Below are 25,499 nucleotides of genomic sequence, written 5' to 3'. Positions count from 1 at the left end.
TATAAAATAGACAACACAACAGAAAAAGCAAGTATATGACTAAATGAGATCGCACAGGAGTGAGGGAAGTGGGGAGAGAGGGAGGGGGGTAAGGAATGGAAGGAGGCAATGGTTGGAGGAGGGTATAGGGGGATGAATTAAAGGAAAATTAAGACTGAGAAGCGCATGGTTTTTGTTTTTTAAAGATGCAAAGGCTTGCAATCAGCCAAAGTATATAGCCCAACTTCCAGGAGACTGCGATCTACTTGCGGATTTATAAACTGGAGGTGATCTACCCCCGTTTTATTGGTGTTCAGGTCAGAGTTGTTTTTAGAGAGAGGAAATATCCAATTTTTGAGGTTAAAGTAAAAGTTCCTGACCTTTTTTTTATAATGAGGAAATGCTGCTAAAACTCTGTTCTTCATTCCACGAAGGGGAGAGGGGGCGGGGCCGGGTGCTCAAAGACAAAAGAAATGGAAAAGGAGATAGCGATCAACTACAGCCTCCTGGGGATCGACCAGCCTCGCATTCATGCAGCCGCCGGGAGAGGCAGGGGCTGCAGCCGAGTGCTGCTTCGCAAACAAACGGGGGAAAGTGCTTAGCACCCAGAGAATCCTGCTGAAAAACACGAAGCAGCAACAGCAATTGCACACACACCATCCCAAGCCAGCACAGTAACCAAGTCCCAAAAGCAAGAAAGGACTCAGCAAACACTGCTGCGGCCGGCGTTGCTGCTGCTGACTCGGGGAGCTCAGTGCTCTCTTCCGCACAGCGCCTATCACTATGGCTTATTTTCGGGGTACGGTTTATATTTCTCAAATGCTTAGAAATGCTGCTATGGCTTATTTTATGACTACGCCTTAAAAAGGGGGAAACACGGTAAGCCTGATTCCAACGCTCCGATGTAGTTGTGCCATTTGGCCACTAGGTGTCCCCATTATGGTTTTCTCAAGAATGTGGTTCTCTGCAAGCAACAGGTCATTTGTCCCCAAAGCAGGGAAGGAAAGCGGAAATTGTGAGGTTGTGGGCCCTCCTTGGTTGGACACATTGATGTTCAGCTGGGTGCTCACCTCTCACTGAAGACTGCCGTTGCATCCTGCATTAAGCTGGATTGGATGACCTCTAAGGTTCCTTCCAGCTCTGACCTTCCAGGATCATGTCATGCCAGGGGCGTAGCGAGCGAGGCGCCGCGACACCCGGAGCAGCAAATTGCCATGCACCCCGGGGGGGGGGGGGTGTCGCCACTACGTAACATTGCATGCAATGCGCTGAGCGGGCTTTCTACCTGGAGTTTGTAGATGGAGGCGCGCGGCTTTGGAGGCGCGGGGGCGGCGATACCCCGCCACGTAATGACGCATGTGCAGCATCCCGCTTGGCACCCCCACCTCCGCGACTCCCAAGCTGAGCCTCCAGCCTCCTGGTAAAAAGTCTGCGCCCTCAGAGTGGAACCCGGGGCGAACCACCCCCCATCGCCTCCCCCCCATTGCGATGCACCTGTGTCATGCTGCTCTGCTTCCCAAGCTCTTGTTTCCTACACTGGCTTTCATCTGCCTCGGGCGCCCAGATGTTGTTGGACTACAACTCCCATCGTCCACCGTCGGTTTAACCAATGGACGGGGATGATGGGAGTTGTAGTCCAACAACCGCTAAGCCGGTGGTACAGCAATTAAACCACTAGCAGTGTGTACAGAGGTCCTGGGTTGCCCAGACAACAAGACCTCACTCTGGTCCAAAGGAAAGCAGAGCAAGACGTTTGGCACCAGCTAGGCTGCAGGAGTTGCCGGAAGGAGACACCACCCAACCGCCTTAGGGACTCCATTTTGGATTTGTGCAGGGTTTACTCCGGAGCCTTTTCTTCTCCCAAAGGTATTCCACAAGGTTTAGGATCGGAGATTTCCTTCTTCTAGATAGGCTCCCTTCCCAGGTGAACGAGCCCCAGTTCCCTCTATGGCATGTGCAGAGACTGCCTTGTTGACCACTGGACCCAATCTTGGTCTCATCTGCTCAGTCTGCCCGATTCTGTCTTTGCACACATGGGAAGCCTCTAATTCACTGAGGGTTTGAGACCCATTGGCTGTGCTCATCTGGTTTAACCAGGGCCAGATTTAGGTTTGATGAGGCCCTAAGCTACTGAAGGTCATGGGGTCCTTTATATGTCCAGCTGTCCTTTGTCAACAACAAATTGTCACTGGGTTTTTTTGTGTTGAATATATGCTATATGTCAACTTATGGACCTCATAGGTATCTCAAGCCATTTGCACATGCAGAAAGTTGTTGTTGTTGTTTAGTCGTTTAGTCGTGTCCGACTCCTCGTGACCCCATGGACCAGAGCACGCCAGGCACTCCTGTCTTGCACTGCCTCCCGCAGTTTGGTCAAACTCATGTTCGTAGCTTCGAGAACACTGTCCAACCACCTCGTCCTCTGTCGTCCCCTTCTCCTAGTGCCCTCAATCCATGGGCGTAGGCAGGGGGGGCAGGAGGGGGCAGCTGCCCCCCCCTAGAAGCAAAAAAATTAATGTATTTTACAGACCATAACCAGCACTTTTCCCCTCCAAAAACTGAAGTGGAAAGGGCTTTGCTTTAGCAAGAGCAGCTAAGTCTCCGCTTGCTGGGGGGGGGGGGACACAGCAGTAACAAAAACACATCAAATAAATAAAGCAAAGTGGCTACCAGTAGTTAAGCAGTTAAGACAATGGAGCATATATCCCCAGGCAAGATTCGATAGCTGACCATTTCACCCTATTGTTCTTAAGTGGGAGTTGTTAATGAGCATTCAGGAGCATTAAGAGTTCTATTGGCGATTTAATGAGGGTGCAGACTCAGAGGATTCAATTTGACTAAGGTGGCTCTGCAAGGCTAAAAAGAAGTGAATAAGAAAGGGGGGGGCTGTAGCTTTGACAGACACAGTGATGTTTATAAAAAGCATTGGTGTTCCAGTCTGCCCCTCCTCCTGCATCTGTATACTGTAAATCAGGGGTGGCCACCTCCCAAGAGACTCTGATCTACTCAGAGTTTAAAACTGGGGGTGATCTACCCCCTTTTGGGGGGGTTCAGGTCAAAGCTGTTGAGTTTTTTTTTAAGGAAGGGAAGCCCTGTTTTTTGGGGTTTAGGTCAAACTTGTTGAGCTTCTTTTAGGAGGGAGGGAGGCCCATTTTTGTTTAGGGCTTCAGGTCATAGTTCAACTTTTTTGAGGGAGGAGGAAAATTTTGGGTGAGCTTTTTTTAGGGGTGCCAGTGACCTACCAGTGATCTACCACAGACATCCAGTGATCTACTGGTAGATCACAATCTACCTGTTGGACGTGCCTGCTGTAAATCAAGCAGAGAGAAAGCTGCTTACAAGGCTCCTGTACATGCAGAGTTCCAGCATCACAGCGTCACCCAGAGGCACCCACAAATATGAGTTATCCCTCTCTCTATTTCTTCCTTCCTTCCCTCCCTCTTCCATCCTTAATAAAATACGGGGGGGCAGATAAGCCCCACATAGAAAGCCCATCAACATGGGGGGATGACTCTTTCAAATACGGTATTTACCAGTAATTGGGGGGGGGGGGAAGAGAGGCACCTAGGCCTCTAGGAGTTGGCTGCTATGCCTAGGAGTAGGACAATTCAAGAAAGCAGAACGATGCATATGCTATGGTAATATATCAATAGAATCATAGAATTGTAGTCGGAAGGGACCACAAGGGTCATCTAGTCCAACCCCCTGCAATGCAGGATTTTTTTCCTAAGGTGGGGCTTGAACCATGGTTGAAATATTATGCTGATATGCAGCAACGCCTCGGAGCCGTCGTGGCTGCGGCCGTGTCTTGCCTCACCCTCGCTCGCCCTGCCACCCCCTCTCGCCTGCCCGACCCTCCCGTCCTCTCCAGCCAAGCAGGGTAGCCGCCAACGCTACCAGCCCCAGAAGCACAAGGTGGCCGCTGCTGCCACCGCGATGATGTCATCAGGCCCGCTGGCCCTTTAGCCCCGCCCACTTCGTGGCCCCTCTCCTTCCGTGCCTTGGCCCCGCCCCTGAACGACCATGGCTTGCCCCCCCCCCCCTAGTTTTGATCCTGGCTATGCCCCTGCCTCAATCTTTCCCAACATCAGGGTCTTTTCCAAGGATTCTTCTCTTCTCATGAGGTGGCCAAAGTATTGGAGCCTCAGCTTCACGATCTGTCCTTCCAGTGAGCATGTAGAATGTGGGCACCCTCTCTATAGAAATGAGCAAACCAGTGATATCTTAGATAGCAGGCGCGGTCCGTTACTTACATCAGGCTTCCTCAAACTCGGCCCTCCAGATGTTTTTGGCCTACAACTCCCATGATCTCTAGCTAGCAGGACCAGTGGTCATGGATGAAGGGAATTGTAGTCTCAAAATATCTGGAGGGCCGAGTTTGAGAAAGCCTGAAAGTCTTACATCATAGGAGCCTACACAACACAAAACACTGTTGCTGGATAATAGGTTTTATTTTATTTTTTATCTTACATTTTGGAAATGTACATCCAGGTTGTTTTTTTCCTTTATTTTTTTTTGGGGGGGGGCCAAGAGAGCGGGGCCCTAAGCTATAGCTTGTTTAGCTTATATGTAAATCTAGCACTGGGTTTAACAAACCAATCATTGAATCGTAGAGTTGGAAGAGACCACAAGGGCCATCCAGTCCAACCCCCTGCCAAGTAGGAAACACCATCAAAGCATTCTTGACATATGTCTGTCAAGCCTCTGCTTAAAGACCTCCAAAGAAGGAGACTCCACCACACTCCTTGGTAGCAAATTCCACTGCCGAACAGCTCTTACTGTCAGGAAGTTCTTCCTAATGTTTAAGTGGAATCTTCTTTCTTGTAGCTTGAATCCATTGCTCCGTGTCTGCTTCTCTGGAGCTGCAGAAAACAACCTTTCTCCCTCCTCTATATGACATCCTTTTATATATTTGAACGTGGCTTTCATATCACCCCTTAACCTTCCTTAACATATCACCCCTTAACCAGTCGAAGCCGTTTCCCGGGAATGTGGCCGCTGTCACATGCGGGCAGCTTCTTGGAGCCACAGGTGAGAGCCGAGTCCAAAGGTGAACAAACTACCCCAGAAGGAGCACGATGTGCCCCCCACCAGTGGTACTACCCCTTCCCTAACACACACACACACACACACCCGAACACCCTGTGGTTGGTGTTCTCCATTTTCAGCCGCAAGAAGCTACCATTAGAACAGGCAGTTGTGCATTGAGCAGCTAAGGTTTCCATAACTTCTCAAGGTTATTCCCTGTCATGAGTTAAATAGCTGTTCCTGGTCACTGACCGAAAAATGGCCGCCTCAGCAGTTCCAAGCCATGCCACTCATCAATTCTGTGCATCTAGGAGGAAGTTGGGAGGCAATCATTGCAGCCTGGAAACTTTAAGGCTGCTTTTGGCTGTGTCACATTAACCAGTGTCCCACAAAGGGCAGCTCTGGGGAGAATGCCAGATCTGAGCACAAGAGCTTTCTCTCCTGTAGTATCTCCTTTTAAAGCCATCAAGGTTGTCGACCCTCGCTGCCTCCTGTGGCAGGGAGTTCCACATTTCATGCACTGTCCTTAATATGAAATCGACCAATTCCACAACTGCTGCTTTTATGGCATCAAGATCTTCTATCTGCTAGGATTCCAAATGCCTCTCTCCTGCTCGGTCACTCTGTTTCAGATCCCCTTAGTAGAGATGTTAAGTTCAGAATCCTTGCAGGCAACCACAGTCCCTGGAGGCAGGCAGACACAGATTTTGCATCCGCAGCAGTGATGGCCGCCAGGAGGGGTACAGAGAGAAGAAACGCCTGACGCATCTGCAGCAGCACAACCTTCATCTGCCCTGGCTGCAACAAAACATGTCTCTCCTGTATCATTCTCTACATCAGGCATCCCCAAACTGCGGCCCTCCAGATGCTTTGGCCTGCAACTCCCATGATCCCTAGCTAACAAGACCAGTGGTTGGGGAAGATGGGAATTGTAGTCCAAAACATCTGGAGGGCCGAAGTTTGGGGATGCCTGCTCTACATCCACAGCAGGCAACCTTCCAACAGCTTGACTTCACTCCCAAAGGCACGCTCCTCCCTTGTCTCCTAAGACGGACGGATGCCAACAAAATAAATACGAATTCTTTGCCCAGGAGGAGCACGAGTATTTAGAATTATTACTTCCTCTGTAGAGAGGGACCCAGGTGGCGCTGTGGGTTAAACCACAGAGCCCTAGGGCTTGCTGATCAGAAGGTCAGCGGTTCGAATCCCTGTGACGGGGTGAGCTCCCGTTGCTCGGTCCCAGCTCCTGCCAAGCCAGCAGTTCGAAAGCACGTCAAAGTGCAAGTAGATAATTAGGAACCGCTACAACGGGAAGGTAAACAGCGTTTCTGTGCGCTGCTCTGGTTCGCCAGAAGTGGCTTTGTCATGCTGGCCACATGACCTGGAAGCTATACGCCGGCTCCCTCGGCCAATAATGCGAGATGAGCCCGCAACCCCAGAGTCGGTCACGAATGGACCTAATTTTCAGGGGTCCCTTTACCTTTACCTTTACCTTTACCTGTAGAGATATAGGTCCTTCGGAACGTCACAAAGCCAGAAAGCGGGTGAGAGGAAGATTCAGAACTTCTTCTTCTTCTTCTTCTTCTTCTTCTTCTTCTTCTTCTTCTTCTTCATTAATTAATCAATACCCTACCCATCTGGCTGGGTTTCCCCAGCCACTCTGGGTGGCTTCCAACAAAACTAAAAATACAATAAAACATCAAACATTAAAAACTTCCCTAAACAGGGCTGCCTTCAGATGTCTTCTAAAAGTCAGATAGTTGTTCATTTCCTTGACATCTGATGGGAGGGCTTTCCACAAGGCGGGTGCCACCACCGAGAAGGCCCTCTGCCTGGTTCCCTGTAACCTCGCTTCTCGCAGGGAGGGAACTGCCAGAAGGCCCTCGGCGCTGGACCTCAGTGTTCGGGCTGAACGATGGGGGTGGATAAAAGGAAGGCAGCGCATAGTTAAACTGTGGAACTCCTTCCCTCAAGAGGCAGTGATGGCCACCAATTTGGATAGCTTTAAAAGAGGATTGGACAAATTCAAGGAAGAGAGGGCTACTTGCTGCGACAGTTCTGCCCTGCCCCTACAGTAGGAGGCAGCAATGGTTCTGAATACCAGTTGCCGGAAACCGCAGGAAGGGAGTGGGGTCTTGTGTTCGAATCCTGCTTGCGGGCTTCGCATTGAGGCATCTAGTTGGCCGCTTTGAGTGCAGGATGCTGGACCTGATGGGCTATTGACCTGATCCAGCAGGCTTTTCTCATGCTCTTGTATGTCCCTGGAGAGGTGTTAGAGGTTCCCGAGCCCTACAATAAATGCGTTGTCTATCCCTCCTCCGTCTCCCACCTAAGCTCCGTTTCTGGCTGGCTGGTCCAGGAATGTTCTGTCCCAGGTCACTCGGGTTTGGCCCATCAAGCGAAGGAGGATCGGCTTGGCATCTCGCCACCTACAAAGAGCAAAGAGCGAGCGCCCGAGAATACAAAGAGGCTTTTGTTAGGACTCCCTTAGCGCTTCTCTGAAGCAGAGGGAGTCCATGGGGTGCTTTTGCTGAGCTGCATTCTTGCCGGAGAGCAAACGCCTGGTGGCTGCGGCACGTGAGAGGCTTTTGTGTTCTTTGGCTAACTGGTTTGGCCTACAGTTTTACAGAACAAGATTTGTCCTGGGGTGCTCTGCCAAAGTGGGTTTGTGGGGATGGAATGGATTGGTGTGGGGCCGTAATTGGCTTGCAAAAAATAAAAATCTGAGATCAAACTTTGCAGGGGGGTTCCCCAAACTAAGGCCCGGGGGCCGGATGCGGCCCGCTTGCCTTCTAAATCCGGGCCCGCGGATGGTTCAGGAATCTGCATGTTTTTACATCGGAAGAATGTGCCCTTTTATTTAAAATGCATCTCTTAGTTATTTGTAGGGCCTGCCTGGTGTTTTTTTTTGTTGTTTAGTCGTTTAGTCGTGTCCGACTCTTCGTGACCCCATGGGCTCTCCACACCAGGCACTCCTGTCTTCCACTGCCTCCCGCAGTTTGGTCAAACTGTCCAACCATCTCGTCCTCTGTCGTCCCCTTCTCCTAGTGCCCTCAATCTTTCCCAACATCAGAGTCTTTTCCAAGGATTTTTCTCTTCTCATGAGGTGGCCAAAGTATTGGAGCCTCAGCTTCACGATCTGTTCTTCCAGGGAGCACTCAGGGCTGATTTCCTTAAGAATGGATAGGTTTGATCTTCTTGCAGTCCATGGGACTCTCAAGAGTCTCCTCCAGCACCATAATTCAAAAGCATCAATTCTTCAGCGATCAGCCTTCTTTATAGTCCAGCTCTCACTTCCATACATCACTACTGGGAAAACCATAGCTATACGGACCTTTGTCGGCAAGGTGATGTCTCTGCTTTTTAAGATGCTGTCTAGGTTTGTCATTGCTTTTCTCCCAAGGTCATCAAAGGAACTCCTAGTTCTTCAATGCTCTCTCCTGCAGTTTCCCACAACTGCAAGCATTGCTGCCCCCAACTACGGAGAACAGCCATCCAGGCTAGTAGCTCTTGATAGCCCTCTCTTCCATGAATTTGTCTGCAGTGGTACCTTGGTTCTCAAACGCCTTGGTACTCAAACAACTTGGAACCCAAACACTGCAAACCAGGAAGTAAGTGTTCTGGTTTGTGAACCTTTTTCAGAAGCTGAACATGCTCCGTTTTGAGTGTTGCTCTTCCAATTTGAGTGTTACGCTGAGGTCTGTCTGTTTTTGCTATTTATTTTGCGTTTTGGGGGCTCTGTTTTGTTTTTGTGACTGTGGAGCCCAGTTCAGCTACTGATGGATTGTGTGACTGCAGTACATTGTTTATTGCTTTCATTTTATGGATCAATGGTCTCGTTAGATATAAAATGCATGTTTGCAGTTTGAAAACCCAAGGTACCACTGTACAGTAATTCTCTTTTGATGCCATCTGGGTCAGTGGCCAGCTGCTTCCTGAGGGAGGGAGTTCCACAGTTTCAATTCCACACTGCCGAACTCCAAAGCCTGGCCAGGGTTGCCAAGTTGACAAAAAAAACCCTACAAACATGCATTCCTGGTCAGATGCTGCAATACTTCTTGCATACAGTGGTATCTTGGTTCTCAAACTGAATCCGTTCCCAACGTTCGTTCCAAAACCAAAGTGTTCCAAAACCAAGGAGTGCTTTCCCATAGAAAGTAATGCAAAATGTATTCATCCATTCCAGACTTTTAAAAACAACCCCTAAAACAGCAATTTAACTATCTTAGTAGTAAAATTGTGGTTTGCAGTGTTTGGGTTCCAAGTTGTTTGAGTACCAAGGCGTTTGAGAACCAAGGTACCACCGTAGCAGTTTCTGAAAACCGCAGGAGGAGGCTGTGTCAGGATTCTGCTTGCAGATTTCCCTCTCTGGATGACTTTATGAGAACAGGATGCCAGACTAGATGGGCCGTTGGCCCGATTCTCTGGCCAGAGTTGACAAAACCGCACTTCTCTATAAGTTTCAATTCAGCGTTTTCCGCACTGGCATTTTTTAAATGCTTGCCTCTCTCTTTTCAAAGCTCCTTTGTTCGAGATTCACCCCTCTGTAAATTCTTCAGCCGCTTTGGCGTGGCAGTTTAGCCACTGCCTAGATCTTCCTCCCAGGCTCCCGGTCTTTCAAAACTAAATCCTTGCCCATCGCCAGGCTGCAAGCAGGAGGGCTTGTTTATAAACAGCCGGGGCGAAGGAGGAAACGAATTGGGCGGCTGGCTTGAAACCTTCTGCCCGGGATGGTTTTGTAATCGTACCTCTGGGCTGTGGCGTGTGTGTTGTGTGTGTCATCCAGGAAGCAGGTTCTGCAGCTGAACAGAAAAGGAAATTTGGCAGTGGGAGGCGGGCGGGGTGTGGCATCCCAGGTTCTTAAACAGCCAGGCATAAAAAGCTGCCCAGAACTGTTCAGAGGTGCCGCCGGCAACGAACCATGCAAGCTATGTTGGTTTCAATATAAGGCAAGTTGTTTTTCCGTCTTCTTTTTTCGAATTGTAGATTGGACAGGGCCCCAGGGGACATCTAGTCCAACCCCCTTTGACCAGCTGGGATTTTTCAGTAGCGACTGAGGACCCCCCCCCCCCACTGCCTTGGCCCGTGAAATCGGACCATCTGTGAATTAGACTGTCCTCTCTTCTCGAAGGCAAGGAGCCCAAGTCGGATTCAAGCCTGGCTTCTTCCGACGTAACAGGACTGTAGAGCATGCGCAGACTGCTTTTCGATGAACAGGGCAGCCTGTAGATTGCTAGGAATCGGAGTCGCCTAGGATGTGGACGCAAAGGAGGCTGGTTTGTCTAGCTGGTTCCTTTTCTTAAAAAAAAAAACCCCAAAAACTTTTACAATGCCCTATTTCATATCAAAGGCGGTTTTCCTGTTATTTTTAAGCGTGGGGTGATAGTCTAGGTTGACTGAATTGGCTTAAATGTGTATCCCGGTTTAACCAGTGCTTAAGAGGGGAAGAAGGATTCAGGTGGCTTGCTCCTGAGTAGACTCACAGAGAGGATTGTATTGTTAAAGGAGGAGTCTGGCTGTATGGCTATTCCAGATGCAGGGATGCATTGAAGAAAGAGCCGGTTGTTGCTTGCAGCCTTCTCATAAATGGGCATCTGGTTGAATAACAGGATGCTGAGATAGAGGGGCCATTGGCCTCGTCCACCAAGACTGCGGGAGACGTGGGTGGCGCTGTGGTCTAAACCACTGAGCCTCTTGGGCTTGCCGATCAGAAGGTCAGCAGTTCAAATCCCCGTGACGGGGTGAGCTCCCGTTGCTCTGTCCCAGCTTCAGCCAACCTAGCAGTTTGAAAGCACATCAGTGCAAGTAGATAAATAAGTATCACTGCAGTGGGAAGGTAAATGGCGTTTCTGTGCGCTCTGGTTTCCATCACGGTGCCCCATTTCGGAAAGCTGTCTGTGGACAAACGGCGGCTCCCTCAGCCTGAAAGCGAGATGAGTGCCGCAACCCCATAGTCGCCTTTGACTGGGCTTAACCATCCAGGGGTCCTTTACCTTTTTTTTTTTTTTACCACCAAGACCTTATTGATGTCCTTGGCAGGACGTGAAGGCAACAAACGTCCTGGAATTCAGTAGACTTTGAGCATGGAGATGGAACATACTCTCTCCTCTGTGATTTCTGCCTCATCCCCTTTTACAGCATTCCAAGCCTAGTAGCTGTCGCCCACTGCACCTTGTGGCAGTGAGTTCCGCACGTTCTGCATTGCACTGAGGAGCCCTTGGCTTTTGTCTGCCCATCAGCTTAGTTGAGTTTCTAGTCTTCTGGGAGAAAAGAACATGCTCTCCGTCTATTGCTATTTGATTTTGTTCTTTTTGAAGCATGTGATGCTTCGCCCTACCTTGTGCCTGGCATCTGCACGAGGATAGGGGGTCAAAACTCAATTCCGTTTGCAACGTAACGTGAAACTACCCAATTGATACGCAAGCCAAAACACAGGTTCCCTCTCTCTCCATTTTGCAGTGCAGCTCTTTGGCCGGGAAACGGGTGCCAAAATGGGTACTGTATGTCAGTGTTTCCCAACCAGTGTGCCTCCAGATGTTTTGGGACTACAACTCCCATCATTCCTGACCACTGGTCTTGCTAGCTAGGGGTGATGGGAGTTGTAGTCCCAAAACATCTGGAGGCACACTGGTTGGGAAACACTGCTGTATGTTATGGGAGAGCGTGGTAAAAGAATGTGCAGAAATGCATTGTACGAGGGGGAATTGGTAGCACAAATGTGTGGGTTTGGAAAATGCTGATGCGTTTAAAAATCTGCAAAGCTGTTGCAGGAGTGTGGAGAACTGAATGTAAGACTGGAAAAAATGAAAAACAAACTAACTAACTAAAAGAAATCGGCAGATTTCCCACCCCCAACGTTGTGGCTGCATCTACACCATACATTTCAAAAAACCCCGCCACAAAAAAACAAGGATCATGGGTGCTGGGAATTATAGTTCTGTGGGGGTAAACTACAGTTCCCAATATTATTGGGGGGGTGAGAAATGTGCTTTGAATGTATGGTAGGCCTATGTATGCAGCCTAGGCTACATTTGCATCTGATGGAGACTTCCGGTCCGTCGCGGCGGTGAGAAGGACGCAGGGACTTCGCGTGCCGAGGTCCCTGGCTTCTCGGAGGGGGGGGGGGGAGTCCGCAGAGCGAGCGGACTCCCCGTAAAAGCATCGGATCGAGAGTTCCGATGACTCAGGCGTCCAGCGGCTGCTCCGTTTGGCGGATCCCCCGCCGCCCGAGAGCTCAATAGAGCGATCGTGAGCCGGCGGGGTTGAACCGCGGGAGCCATTTTGGGCCACATCTTACCTCCGGGAAGCGAAGCTCCGAGTCCTGACCCGGCAAGTGGCGGATTCTTCCAATTTGAAACTAAAGATCCCTAAAGAAGTAAGTGGAACTTTGATCTGAATCCTAAATTTGCTGATTGGAAAATAGGAGAGACTTTAAAGAAACGGAAGCCGGTCTCTTCCTAATGGGAAACTGGGAGGCGTTTGGAAAAAAAAATCCTAAGCCGAATAACGAAAGAATTTGAAACTGTGGACCCGAGAGGGAAAAAAGACTTTTTGGAACCATCTCAGCCCCTGAGTCCGGCACCCCTTGAGGTACAGCGGCATTAAGGGGAAGAGTGTTTTGACAGCTGTCAAAAGCTGTCAAACTGTCAAAAGACCGGGTGGATTGATTGCACTGCTGTGAACAGGAAAAATTGTTTGAAAATGTGAAAGAACTATTTAAATTGGAAGTAAGAATGGATCTGGGACTGAGTTAAGAATTAAGAAAAAGAACAGCCAAAATGGAGTTGATCGTCTGAGAAAGGAATTTTCCAGTACCCATTGTTCCCTACCCCCTGTTTATCTGCGGTTACGAGAGGTATGAAAACAAAGCTGTCTCGAGCCTTCCAGGAGACTGTGCTGAACTACTTGCTGTCATGGGAAGATTTTTACAAGGAACGGCAACATCCCAACTTACCACCAGTTGAGATTGAAGTCCAAGTCCAGGACTTGGAGGATAATTTAAATTTGGAGACTGCTGACTCTGAGACTGTGTGTGAGGAGAAACAACTGGAAGAGGACTTGGACTATGACAAATTTGTTTGGGATGAAGCAAAATATGACTTCCAAAAGGAAGAAAAACAAGCAGAACAAGAAGATGAGAGACAAAGGGACTTAAAGTCTAATGGAATTGAAGATCCTGGAGGGGTTAAAATGTGGAGTGGGGTTTTTGTGGGATGGGAAGGACAGGGGCAGGGGGGGGGGGCAAAGGCCTGGAGATGGATTTGGGAAAGAATGGGTGTGGGGTAAAAACTTTAGTTAAAAGGTATTGTTTTGGTTTCTGAAAGACGGTCTTCGAAATCTTGGCATGACAATGGAAATGCTGAACCAATTGGGGGAAAAAGACTTAGGGAGAGGAGATGGAATGTAAAAAAGAAAGGGAAAAAAGTTATGTTTCCTTAAGGGAGTATAAGAATGGTTTGGAAAGAATTTTTAAGTTACTGTAAATTATTGTAGGTTAAGTGAGGTGTTTAGGCAGAAAGCTGCCTACCCCCCTCTCCTTACTCTGAGGCACTCAGTGGCAGGGGGTGCTCAGAGGGGTGAGGAGGAAATGGAACCTTGGAAGTGCTGTGCTCTGCAGGCACCTCTTGTGGCAGGAGGGGACCTGTGGGAGGGCAGCATGAAAAAGGAGGAGGATTGAGTTAATATTATAAGATTAAGATTTGAAACTGAGTTGGAAAATTCGCCACAAGTAATCAGAATTTGTTAGGAAAACCATGAGGAAGACTATCGAGGGAGTCGCAATTAAGATGTTAAAATAATAAGAACTGGGAAGTTTGAACTCTTCCCAATTTTCCTTTTGTTTTTTTTTGTTTTTTTTTCCTCTTTTCTTTCTTTCTTTCTTTCTTTCTTCTTTTTCTAGGTTTATTAATATGATTATGAAAGAGTTGGGGGATGCAGATCCCCATAACCCCTTCCTCCCTGTTCTCTCAGTGGCAGGGGGGGGGATATGGAGGGAGGAGGGAGGGGGGAAGCAGAACTCAATTCACAATTGGACCCCTTTGTTTCCTAAAGCACACGGGTCCTACTGGTGGCAGAAGTGGACCGGTGTGTGGAGGGAAAATGAAGGGACAGTGTTATATTATATGTCTTGTTTGTGTATGTCTTATTTGAAAAATAATAAAAATCTTTAAAAAAAATACATTTGCATCTGATGTGTGGTACAGTTGTTGTTGTTGTTGCAATTAATTTATTGACATCTAAAGCACTATCTCAAGGCCATCTACACACGGGATAATGGAGAGTTGGTGAAGCAAAGGACGTGTAAAGTTCTATGTCTGGGTTTCTGCCTGGCAGGACCAGTGCTAGGAGTTTTTGCGCCCTAGGCAAGATCGCCTTCTCCCCCCCCCCCCAAAAAAAATTCCCAGAGTAGTTGACCTTTTTTAGAAAAAATAAAAAAGTGGAATAAAAAATAGAAAAAAATAGCAAAAATAAAAAAGTAGAAATAATAATAATAATCAGCTGAGAGGCGCGGCGAGGTGGCCCCAGGCTCGCACTCCCCGCACGCCTCTGGAGCTTTGTACGGGGAGTGCGAGCCTGGGGCCGCCTGTCAGGAGTATGGGCAGGAGTCAGGCTCTGGGGCCTGTAGTGCTTTGCAGGACTGGGACATGCCTCAACTTGTGCTGGAGAAGCAAGGCGTGGCCACACAGGTGAAATCCTCAGCTTGTGCTGGAGAGGCAAGGAGTAATCACCCAGGTGAGGCCACTTGAGATCTCACTGCACCTGGTGGCAGGAGCTGGGAGGGATAAAAGCCCAGCATTTCCCTTCAGCTCTTTGCCACAGCAACGCTATCCCTGCCTGGTTGCATCTGGCCTCCTGTTCCTTGGACCCTTGCCTTGTTGCTGCCGTGCTTCTTGGACCCCTGCTTCTTCACCACCATCTTGCCTCTGGTCCTGACACCCGCCGACCGGACCGTGACACCGCCTCCACTGCGCCTGTCAGCTGTTGAGCAGCTTCAGGCCGCTCTCCGGAGGCACGCGCGCCTTGGGATAGCAGCCTGAAGCCGCTCAACAGCTGACAGGCGCAGTGGAGGCGGCCCCAGACAGCGGCGGGCAGGCTGGCCAGCGCCCCCTCCATTTTGGCGCCCTAGGCAGCTGCCTAGTTTGCCTTAATGGATGCGCTGGCCCTGCGTGTGAGACCTACAAATTCTAAAACAAAATACATGCAGAAAATCTCACAAGCTGGCCTTGACAACCTTTTGCAAGGATCCCTTGGGTGCGCCACGTTACACCCTGGTTGTGATGAGTCTTTTGCGCCTCGCTCACTGGAGCGCCGAATGGATTGTCCCCACTTCCTCTGGGGCATTCGAGGAACTGAGCAGCGTGGCATTGTATCAGGAAGCTTTTCTTTTTGAGATGATTCAGTTGGGTGGGTTTTCCTCTGATTCTCTGGTGTGATTCTCTGGAGTCAGAAAGCAATTCCCGACAGGTCGGGTGGAACAGTTGTTGTGTGCTTTTCCTTGGAATAATGTTGTTGTTGTTTAGTCGTTTAGTCGTGTCCGACTCTTCGTGACCCCATGGACCAGAGCACGCCAGGCACTCCTGTCTTGCACTGCCTCCCGCAGTTTGGTCAAACTCATGTTCGTAGCTTCGAGAACACTGTCCCACCATCTCGTCCTCTGTCGTCCCCTTCTCCTAGTGCCCTCCATCTTTCCCAACATCAGGGTCTTTTCCAAGGATTCTTCTCTTCTCATGAGGTGGCCAAAGTATTGGAGCCTCAGCTTCACGATCTGTCCTTCCAGTGAGCATGGAATAATAATAATAATTTATTATTTAGACCTCACCCATCTGGCTGGGTTTCCCCAGCCACTCTGGGAGGCTTCCAACAGAATAATAAAAACACAATAATTCATCAAATATTAAAAGCTTCCCTAAACAGGGCTGCCTTCAGACGTCTTCTAAAAGTCAGGTAGTTGTTTATTTTCTTGATATCTGATGGGAGGGTGTTTCACAGGGTGGGCGCCACCACCGAGAAGGCCCTCTGCCTGGTTCCCTGTAACCTCACTTCTCGCAGGGAGGGAACCGTCAGAAGACCCTCGGAGCTGGACCTCAGTGTCCGGGGAGAACGATGGGGGTGGAGATGCTCCTTCAGGTATACTGGACCGAGGCCATTTAGGGCTTGAAAGGTCAGCACCAACACTTTGAATTGTGCTCGGAAACGTACTGGGAGCCAATATATCTCTTTCAGGACTGGTGTTATATGGTCTTTGAGGCCACTCCCAGTCACTAGTCTAACCGCCACATTCTGGTTTAGTTCTAGTTTCTGCGTCACCTTCAAAGGTAGCCCCACGCAGAGCGCATGGCAGTAGCTTCTCAGTCCCTACATAGCTCCTCAATCGGAGGCGCCGTTCCTCTAGATTCCACTTTCTGAGAGTCACAAATAGGAAGTGTGCTGCTGTGGGGTTTGGGTTCAGCTGGTGGGCATCGGCACTTTCTGTTCAAAAAAGAGCAGTTCAAATGATCACAAGGATGGAGTGTTTTCCCCTATGAAAAAAGTTGCAGCTTTTGGGGGAAGTTTTTGGAGTCAGAGGGGATGTGCTAGTAGTTTATAAAATTATGCATGGCCCAAAGAAAGTGGATATAGAGAAGCGCTTTCCTCCCTCTCATAACACTAGGAGTTGTGGACAGTGAAGCCGGGTGTTGGAAGATTCAGGACAGAGAACAGAAAGTACTTCTTAATGCAGCGCAGCAAACTATGGAACTCTCTGCCACAGGAGGCAGCGATGGCCACCAAGCTGAATGGCTTTAAAAGAGGATTAGACAAATTAATGGAGGAGGAGAGGGCTTCTACCCACTGTATTGTGCCACCAAGCTTGGAGGCAGCCATGCTTCTGAATGCCTGCTGCTGGAAACCTGTGGGAGGACTGGAACTCGCTGTGTTTTGCATTTCATTCACAATGTGAATCGTGCTGGAGCGGCGAAACTCCATTTAGAACCGGGAGACAGCAGAGCGCCCTCCTTGGGCTTGAGCTCTGAGGTTTTCCTGGCAACGGAAAGGGGCGGGTTTTGTCTGTGCTGAAACTTGCTTTTTCTCTCCTTCCTTACCTGTTTCGTTTCTTTCCTTGGACTTGGATGGAAGCTCTGCTAGGCTAAGGAATACAGCCCCAACTCTTTCAGCGTAAACAGATTCCAGGAGTGTTAGTCATCATGGGGAGGGACTGGCGTCCCGGGAAGGCTGGACCAGGTGGGTGGCTTAAGCCGGAAAGGCTGGAAGAGAGGCTTGCTCATTCCTCAGAGACTCAAGGATTCACTTTGGGGTTATAAGTGGGGACCAGCCCATACTTGCAGGTGGAGGGGTGTGTGTGGAAGACTCCCAGAGGAGTGTACCAAGTCAGACTCCATGGGGATGGAAGAACGGCTTCTGAATGGTTATATAAAACTTCCTGCAAGAGGGGGGAAAATATCTGGGATATTTAAAGATTGAAGATTGCAAGCGATTTGATAGGAGTTTCTAAAAATCCATGGCATGGGGAAAGCGGAAAGCGATTCTTCACACAGCCCATAGTTAAACTACGGAAAACGATACCCGCCCCCCCCAAAAAAACCCCACAATAAAAAAGAATATAATCACAATCGTCTCTAGAATTTGTGGACATTCAATTAAGGTGAATGTTGGAAGATTTGTGATGGTTAAAATGAAGTGTTTCTTCTTGTTAACCTGCGGTACTCCTCCCCACAGGAGGCAGCGATGGCTTTAAAGATGGCTTTAAAAGAGGATTGGACAAATTTAAGAGAGGGTGATCGATGGCAGCAATGCTTCTGAATGCCATTTATTGGAGGGGAGAATGCCCTGTGTTCGAATCCTGATTGTGGGTTTCCCATTGGGGCATCTGGTCAGCCCCTTTGAGAACGGGATGCTGGAGTAGATGGGCCATTGGCCTGATCCAGCAGCTTCTTCTCCTGTTCTTATGCTATTTTATACATGCACTTGTAAGTGAGCTGGCGTAGCTCAGTTGGTAGAGCATGAGACCCTTAATCTCAGGGTTGTGGGTTCGAGCCCCACGTTGGGCAAAAGTTTCCTGAATTGCAGGGGGTTGAGTTAAATAGCGCTTGTGATTCTTTCAAACCCTACAATTCTTTGATTCTAATTCTACATGCTCTTGCGGGTTCCTTCACTATATTTCAAGATTTTTATTTTTATTTTTTAAAAATCCCGCTAGATCCACAGCGGCACCTCTGCTTTTCCTATGCGCAAGCTAGCAGCTTGCCCAGAAGTCAAACCTGCCAGGCTTGCTTGTTTTCCAGCCCCCACAATCTTAACGGTTGGCAACCCAGTACGTTTCCCGGCACAATTCAAAATGTTGGTGCTGACCTTTCAAGCCCTCCACGGCCTCTGTCCAGTATACCTGAAGGAGCGTCTCTACCCCCATTGTTCTGCCCAGACACTGAGGTCCAGCTCCGAGGGCCTTCTGGCGGTTCCCTTCCTGCGAGAAGCCAAGTTACAAGGAACCAGGCAGAGGGCCTTCTCGGTAGTGGCACCCGCCTTGTGGAACGCCCTCCCATCAGATGTCAAGGAAATAAACAACTACCAGACTTTTAGAAGACATCTGAAGGCAGCCCTGTTTAGGGAGGCTTTTAATGTTTAATAGATTATTGTATTTCAATGTTCTGTTGGAAGCCACCCAGGGTGGCTGGGGAAATCCAGCCAGGTGGGTGGGGTATAAATAATCAATTACCATTATTATTATTACCCTAATTTTCCAGTCAGTGGAGATTACAGACCTTTGTGGTTGGTGGAATCTCTTACCCCAGGATGAAAGCAACTAATAAAGGGCCCTTGGATTGGCACCCCACCCTCTCGTTCTTGCCTGAAATATGCACCCCTTTCCACGGGCACATATATATGCCCATGTCCCTTTAGTATCCTTTAGTATCCTTTAGTATCCTTTCCCTGCCTCCCCCCCCCTAAATGTATCACTGCTGCAATCTGCCAGTTTAGTTTCTTGTCATGTCCTGGCTTGGCAAGTTGCTGCAGCATGGGACTCCTAATCTCCCCACTCCCCCAGTCCCCAAACAGCATGATCAATAGTCGGGGATAATGGGATTTGTAGTCCAGCACAGTCGAGAGGGTGCCAGAACCGTTACGTTAAGGGATTTTTCATGGCCCTTTCTTCACCGACCATGGCAGGCAAACTTACTTCCTTGGTTACAGGTAGGTAGCCGTGTTGGTCTGGGTTGAAGTAAAATAAAAAAATTCCTTCAGTAGCACCTTAAAGACCAACTAAGTTTTTATTTTGGTATGAGCTTTCGTGTGCATGCACACTTCTGCGCATGCACACGAAAGCTCATACCAAAATAAAAACTTAGTTGGTCTTTAAGGTGCTACTGAAGGAATTTTTTTATTTTACTTCCTTGGTGCTAAGCTCACTGCCCAGAATATTCGCTCCTCCATCTCCACCATCCCAAGGTCTCATTCTTCCTAAAACGATTTCGCCCTTTCGCCCTTTCTGTCCTGTAGATGCAGATCATCCTTTCATCCTTTCCCTTTCTTTTAGCTTTTAAGGCATTGTACCTGAATTCGCTTTCTCTACCTCTTCCCTCCCAGTTCCATTTTCCTTTTGTGCTGCATCTATTAGATGGCGAACCTGCCCTGTTTAGCCCCCAGACAGCATGACCCAACAGTTGGGGATGATGAGAGTTGTATTCCAGGAAAACATCTGGCTGGGACCGGCTTGCGGAAGGCTGGAAGAACGGAAGAAGTGAATGAATGAAATGATGGCCACTGTGAAAGTTCCCCATTTTTTGAAAGGCCTGTGTACACATTGGGCTGCTGCTTATGAATGGACTTGATTCACATTTTTTCCTGTTGCATCACACCTGGCTTTGCCTGGTTTCCTGTGTTTGAAACTCAAACCAGGCTTGAATAAGGTTGAATATCTGTTGAGTTTTTTGTTTTATCTTTCCTGGAAGAGAGGCTTCCTGTGCCTTAACAATGGGTGATGCTTTTTTTTTTCCCCAGCAGGAAAAGGGAAAGGGGAAAATAACTAACCTAGAGCCCCCTGGTCATTCATGGCCACCAGTATAAGCAAATTTCTGTCTCATTTATAAGGTAAAGGTAAAGGGACCCCTGACCATTAGGTCCAGTCGTGGCCGACTCTGGGGTTGCGCGCTCATCTCGCATTATTGGCAGAGGGAGCCGGCGTACAGCTTCCAGGTCATGTGGCCAGCATGACAAAGCAGCTTCTGGCAAACCAGAGCAGCACATGGAAACGCCATTTACCTTCCCGCTGTAGCGGTTCCTATTTATCTACTTGCATTTTGACATGCTTTCGAGCTGCTAGGTTGGCAGGAGCTGGGACCAAGCAACGGGAGCTCACCCCGTCACAGGGATTCGAACCGCCAACCTTCTGATCAGCAAGCCCAAGAGGCTCAGTTGTTTAGACCACAGCACCACCTGGGTCCCATTTATGACTATATAGAAGCTTTATTCTCAAGAATGATGGAACTCACAAGTGGAGTCAACTTTTCTTTTTCTATATCTTGGTTATTTTTAAAGCAAATCTTTATGAGTCAATATTTCTTTTTTTCTTCCCGCCCCCCTTTTTTTTTCTTTTGAGTGCTTTATTGATTGAAAACTTTATAACAGAAGTATACAATAGATATGTTATGTTTAGCCTGGAGAAGAGAAGATTAAGGGGTGATATGATAGCCATGTTCAAATATATAAAAGGATGTCATATGGAGGAGGGAGAAAGGTTGTTTTCTGCTGCTCCAGAGAAGCGGACACGGAGCAATGGATTCAAACTACAAGAAAGAAGATTCCACCTAAACATTAGGAAGAACTTCCTGACAGTAAGAGCTGTTCAGCAGTGGAATTTGCTACCAAGGAGTGTGGTGGAGTCTCCTTCTTTGGAGGTCTTTAAGCAGAGGCTTGACAGGCATATGTCAGGAATGCTTTGATGGTGTTTCCTGCTTGGCAGGGGGTTGGACTGGATGGCCCTTGTGGTCTCTTCCAACTCTACGATTCTATGATATTATAGGCAAAATGAGAAATTAAACAGTTATTCATTCTTTAACTTAATACGAAGAGTCCGACACGACTAAACGACTAAACAACAACAACAACTTAATACTTGCTTTGTACATCCATTCGTGATTAAATCTATGAAGACCTCTGAACTTCCCCTCGCATTCCCGATTTAAATTCCTTAAACACGCGCTTAAACTTTACTTTCTCCATATTATTCGACTTGCTATAAATCTTGTTTTGTACCATTATCCTTTTAACACACTGAAGCTCAATCAAGACCTGCCAACGGATTGATCTTTCGACAGTGTTCTTTTACATAAACTCCCACTCTCTGGAGAATTTTTCAACAACAAAAAATTATGAGTCACTATATTTCATGATCCCTGCTGCATTGCACATTTGTCCTTCCAGGCAGTGGCGCTTTTCTGGTTTAAAAGACTGAATCTTTGTTTTCTGTTTCTTTTTGTAACGTTTGCACACTTCTTCTGTTAACAAGTCAACAAGATCAAAAAAGAATGGAAGAAAAAAACAGCAGCAGATCTGTCGGATTGACTTGCATTCCCGAAATAGGAGGAGTCGGGAAACATAAGCAATTGCCACTCCTGTTTCTGTTTTAATTCTCCGACACCCTTTCGGTGCAGGGCAGGTGAAGCTGCAGCTAAGGTAAAGGTAAAGGGACCCCTTTACCATTAGGTCCAGTCGTGACCAACTCTGGGGTTGCGCGCTCATCTCGATTATTGGCCGAGGGAGCCGGCATACAGCTTCCAGGTCATGTGGCCAGCATGACAAAGCCGCTTCTGGCAAACCAGAGCAGCACATGGAAACGCTGTTTACCTTCCCGCTGTAGCGGTTCCTATTTATCCACTTGCATTTTGACGTGCTTTCGAACTGCTAGGTTGGCAGGAGCTGGGACCGAGCAACGGGAGCTCACCCCGTCACAGGGATTCGAACCGCCAACCTTCTGATCAGCAAGCCCTAGGCTCAGTGGTTTAGCCCACACCGCCACCTGGGTCCCTTGGTAGCTGCAGCTACCAAGGACTAATTTGGGAACCCACTGAGTAGAGGCAAGCGGGAAGGGGGAAAAACATGGCATTGTAGCTCATTTCCTTGACTGGTACCCTGAATATGCAAAAATATCTCTCCATTCTGCTAGATTTGCATTCGCTCACCGCAAAGGACTTCCCGATATCCTTTTGGTGGCAAACCGTGGGGGAGAACGAAGGTTAGTTTATCAACTGACCATCATAGTCGCGGCTTCCTGTTTCCCACATTAATCATACCACTTCTGGAGAAAAAGCTTTCTAAAAATGGCACTGAATCAGCGGTGTTTCTTCGGCTGGGTTTTGCAATAGGTTTCCCCAGCAGCCTTTCTCCCCTACGGATTTTGTCAAGCTATGATTGCCACCAGCTGTCATTAAGCACAGTCAAAGGGTCAACATGACCCTGTATAGAGCAAGTGTTAAAATCTAAGCAGATGATTGAAATCCCTGGAATTGCCAGGCTAGCTTCCTGGTGAGGCGATGGGCTATTAAGGTAACAAAGGAAGTGGCTCTGTGCCAGATGAGAAATGTGTAGGTCCCCCTTCCTCAACTCGTTGGGCAGTTATCTTTCCACAAGGGCCGACATTGATATCCAGCATCACCTGAGCCAGGCATAGGAAAAGTTGGCCCGCCAGATGTTTTGAGACAATTCCCATCACCCCTGACCACTGGTCCTGTTAGCTAGGGATCATGGGAGTTTTAGTCCCCAAACATCTGGAGGGCCAAGTTTGCCTATGCCTGGCCTGAGCTCTGCGAGTACAGCTTTCTCCCGATTGAAGTGAAGAGTGTTTGAGGACCAGGACATTCACAGGGAAACCAAAAGGCTTGTTTGCAAAGCTATTGTACTACCAACCTTGCTGTATGCTTGTGAAACATGGACCATTTATAAACACCATCTCCAACTCCTCGAAAGATTCCATCAATCATGTCTCTGAAAAATGTTACACATCACTTGGGAAGGCAAGTGAACTAATATCAGTGTACTGGAAGAAGCAACGATCACCAGTGTTGAAGCAATGATTCTTCAACATCAACTTCATTGGACTGGTCATGTAGTGCAGATGCCTGATGATCGTCTTCCAAAGCAACTACTCTATTCTGAATTTAAAAATGGAAAGTGTAATGCTGGTAGTCAACAAAAGAGGTGTAACGACTCTCTCAAGGCAAATCTATATACAGTGGAACCTCGGTTTATGAACACCTCGGTTTACGAATTTTCGGTTTATGAACGCTGCGGACCCATCTGGAATGGATTAATCCACTTTCCATTACTTTCAATGGGAAAGTTCACTTCAGTTTATGAATGCTTCAGTTTATGAACAGACTTCCGGAACCAATTGTGTTCATAAACTGAGGTACCACTGTACTGTGTGTGTATATATATGTATATGTATATGTGTGTGTGTATATATATATATATATATATATATATATATATATATATATATTAGTATAAACACTGACAACTGGGAAACCCTGGCCTGCGAGCACTCCAATGGGAGAATAGCCTTTACCAAAGGTGTCATGGGCTTTGAAGACACTCGAACTCAGGACGCAAGGGAGAAACGTGCTAAGAGGAAGGCACGCTTGGCAAATCCACACCATGATCAACTCCCACCAATGTCCCCACTGTGGAAGGATGTGTGGATCCAGAATTGGCCTCCACAGTCACTTACAGACTCTTTGTTAAAACTGTGCAAGTCTGCAGATGGTTCAAGGTGGACAGCCAATGACATCTTATTTCTTCCATTTGATCAAAACTGAATCAACTCAGGGCAGACATGTTAGTGAGATTGCTTTTGGCAAAGGTGCAGGGGAGATTTCAGAAAACGCCACTCGTAGAGAGACTATGGCCCTGTGGGTGAGACATTTATAGTGGTACCTTGGCTTTCAAACATAAACCGTTCCAGAAGTCTGTTCCAAAACCAAGGCACGCTTTCCCATAGAAAGTACTGCAAAATGGATTAATCTGTTCCAGACTTTTAAAAACAACCCCTAAAACAGCAATTTAACATGGATATTACTATCGAACTACTAGACCATTGATCCATGAAATGGAAGCAATAAACAGTGTACTGCAGCCACACAATCAATCAGTAGCTGAACTGGGCTCCACACAGTCACAAAAACAAAACAAAAAAACTCACAAAAATGCAAAATAAATAGCAAAAACAGACAGACCTCAGCGTAACACTCAAAACGGAAGTGTGGCACTCAAAATGGAAGCGTAACACTCCAAACGGAGCATATTTGGCTTCCGAAAAAAGTTCGCAAACTGGAACACTTACTTCCTGGTTTGCAGTGTTCGTGTTCCAAGTTGAGTACCAAGGCGTTTGAGAACCAAGGTACCACTGTAGAATCAGCTGCCAATGTTCTTTTGCACTGCCCCTGACATCAGACAATTGGGCCTAAGTTTATTAGTCAGTTGGTTGTTAGTATGGAGTGACATTCAGACATTTCCTTAGGACGGGGATAAGATGGAGGTAGCAGCCAGGTTTCTGCAACGCGCAATGAGGATTTGTGAATGTTGTTGTTGTTTAGTCATTTAGTCGTGTCCGACTCTTCATGACCCCATGGACCAGAGCACGCCAGGCCCTCCTGTCTTCCACTGCCTCCCGCAGTTTGGTCAAACTCATGTTCGTAGCTTCGAGAATACTGTCCAACCATCTCGTCCTCTGTCGTCCCCTTTTCCTAGTGCCCTCAATCTTTCCCAACATCAGGGTCTTTTCCAGGGAGTCTTCTCTTCTCATGAGGTGGCCAAAGTATTGGAGCCTCAGCTTCATGATCTGTCCTTCCAGGGAGCACTCAGGGCTGATTTCCTTCAGAATGGATAAGTTTGATCTTCTTGCAGTCCATGGGACTCTCAAGAGTCTCCTCCAGCACCAGAATTCAAAAGCATCAATTCTTTGGCGATCAGCCTTCTTTATGGTCCAGCTCTCACTTCCATACATCACTACTGGGAAAACCATAGCTTTAACTATACGGACCTTTGTAGGCAAGGTGATGTCTCTGCTTTTTAAGATGCTGTCTAGGTTTGTCATTGCTTTTCTCCCAAGAAGCAGGCATCTTTTAATTTCGTGACTGCTGTCACCATCTGCAGTGATCAAGGAGCCCAAGAAAGTAAAATCTCTCACTGCCTCCATTTCTTCCCCTTCTATTTGCCAGGAGGTGATGGGACCAGTGGCCATGATCTTGGTTTTTTTGATGTTGAGCTTCAGACCATATTTTGCGCTCTCCTCTTTCACCCTCATTAAAAGGTTCTTTAATTCCTCCTCGCTTTCTGTCATCAAGGTTGTGTCATCTGCATATCTGAGGTTGTTGATATTTCTTCCGGCAATCTTAATTCCGGCTTGGGATTCATCTAGTCCAGCCTTTCGCATGATGAATTCTGCATATAAGTTAAATAAGCAGGGAGACAATATACAACCTTGTCGTACTCCTTTCCCA

At 47.9% G+C, this 25,499-nt stretch overlaps 1 protein-coding gene across 3 annotated transcripts in view; it reads left to right on the top strand.

Moving 5' to 3' along the window:
• The window catches only part of ALS2CL (ALS2 C-terminal like), an 87,925-nt gene that overhangs the window by 2,110 nt on the left and 60,316 nt on the right, over positions 1–25,499 (top strand). Inside the window, exon 1 of one of the 3 annotated variants that reach the window (XM_060280996.1) lies at positions 7,795–9,956. The exons of the other annotated variants lie outside the window; for them this stretch is intronic. The gene's annotated coding sequence lies outside the window, so the exon portion shown is untranslated. Of the gene's footprint in view, positions 1–7,794; positions 9,957–25,499 lie in introns of those variants that run through there. 3 annotated transcript variants of the gene reach the window in all.

Source organism: Zootoca vivipara, chromosome 12 (genome assembly GCF_963506605.1).
Source record: "Zootoca vivipara chromosome 12, rZooViv1.1, whole genome shotgun sequence".
Lineage (NCBI taxonomy): Eukaryota > Metazoa > Chordata > Lepidosauria > Squamata > Lacertidae > Zootoca > Zootoca vivipara.
This window is presented reverse-complemented; position numbering and strand designations above follow the sequence as displayed.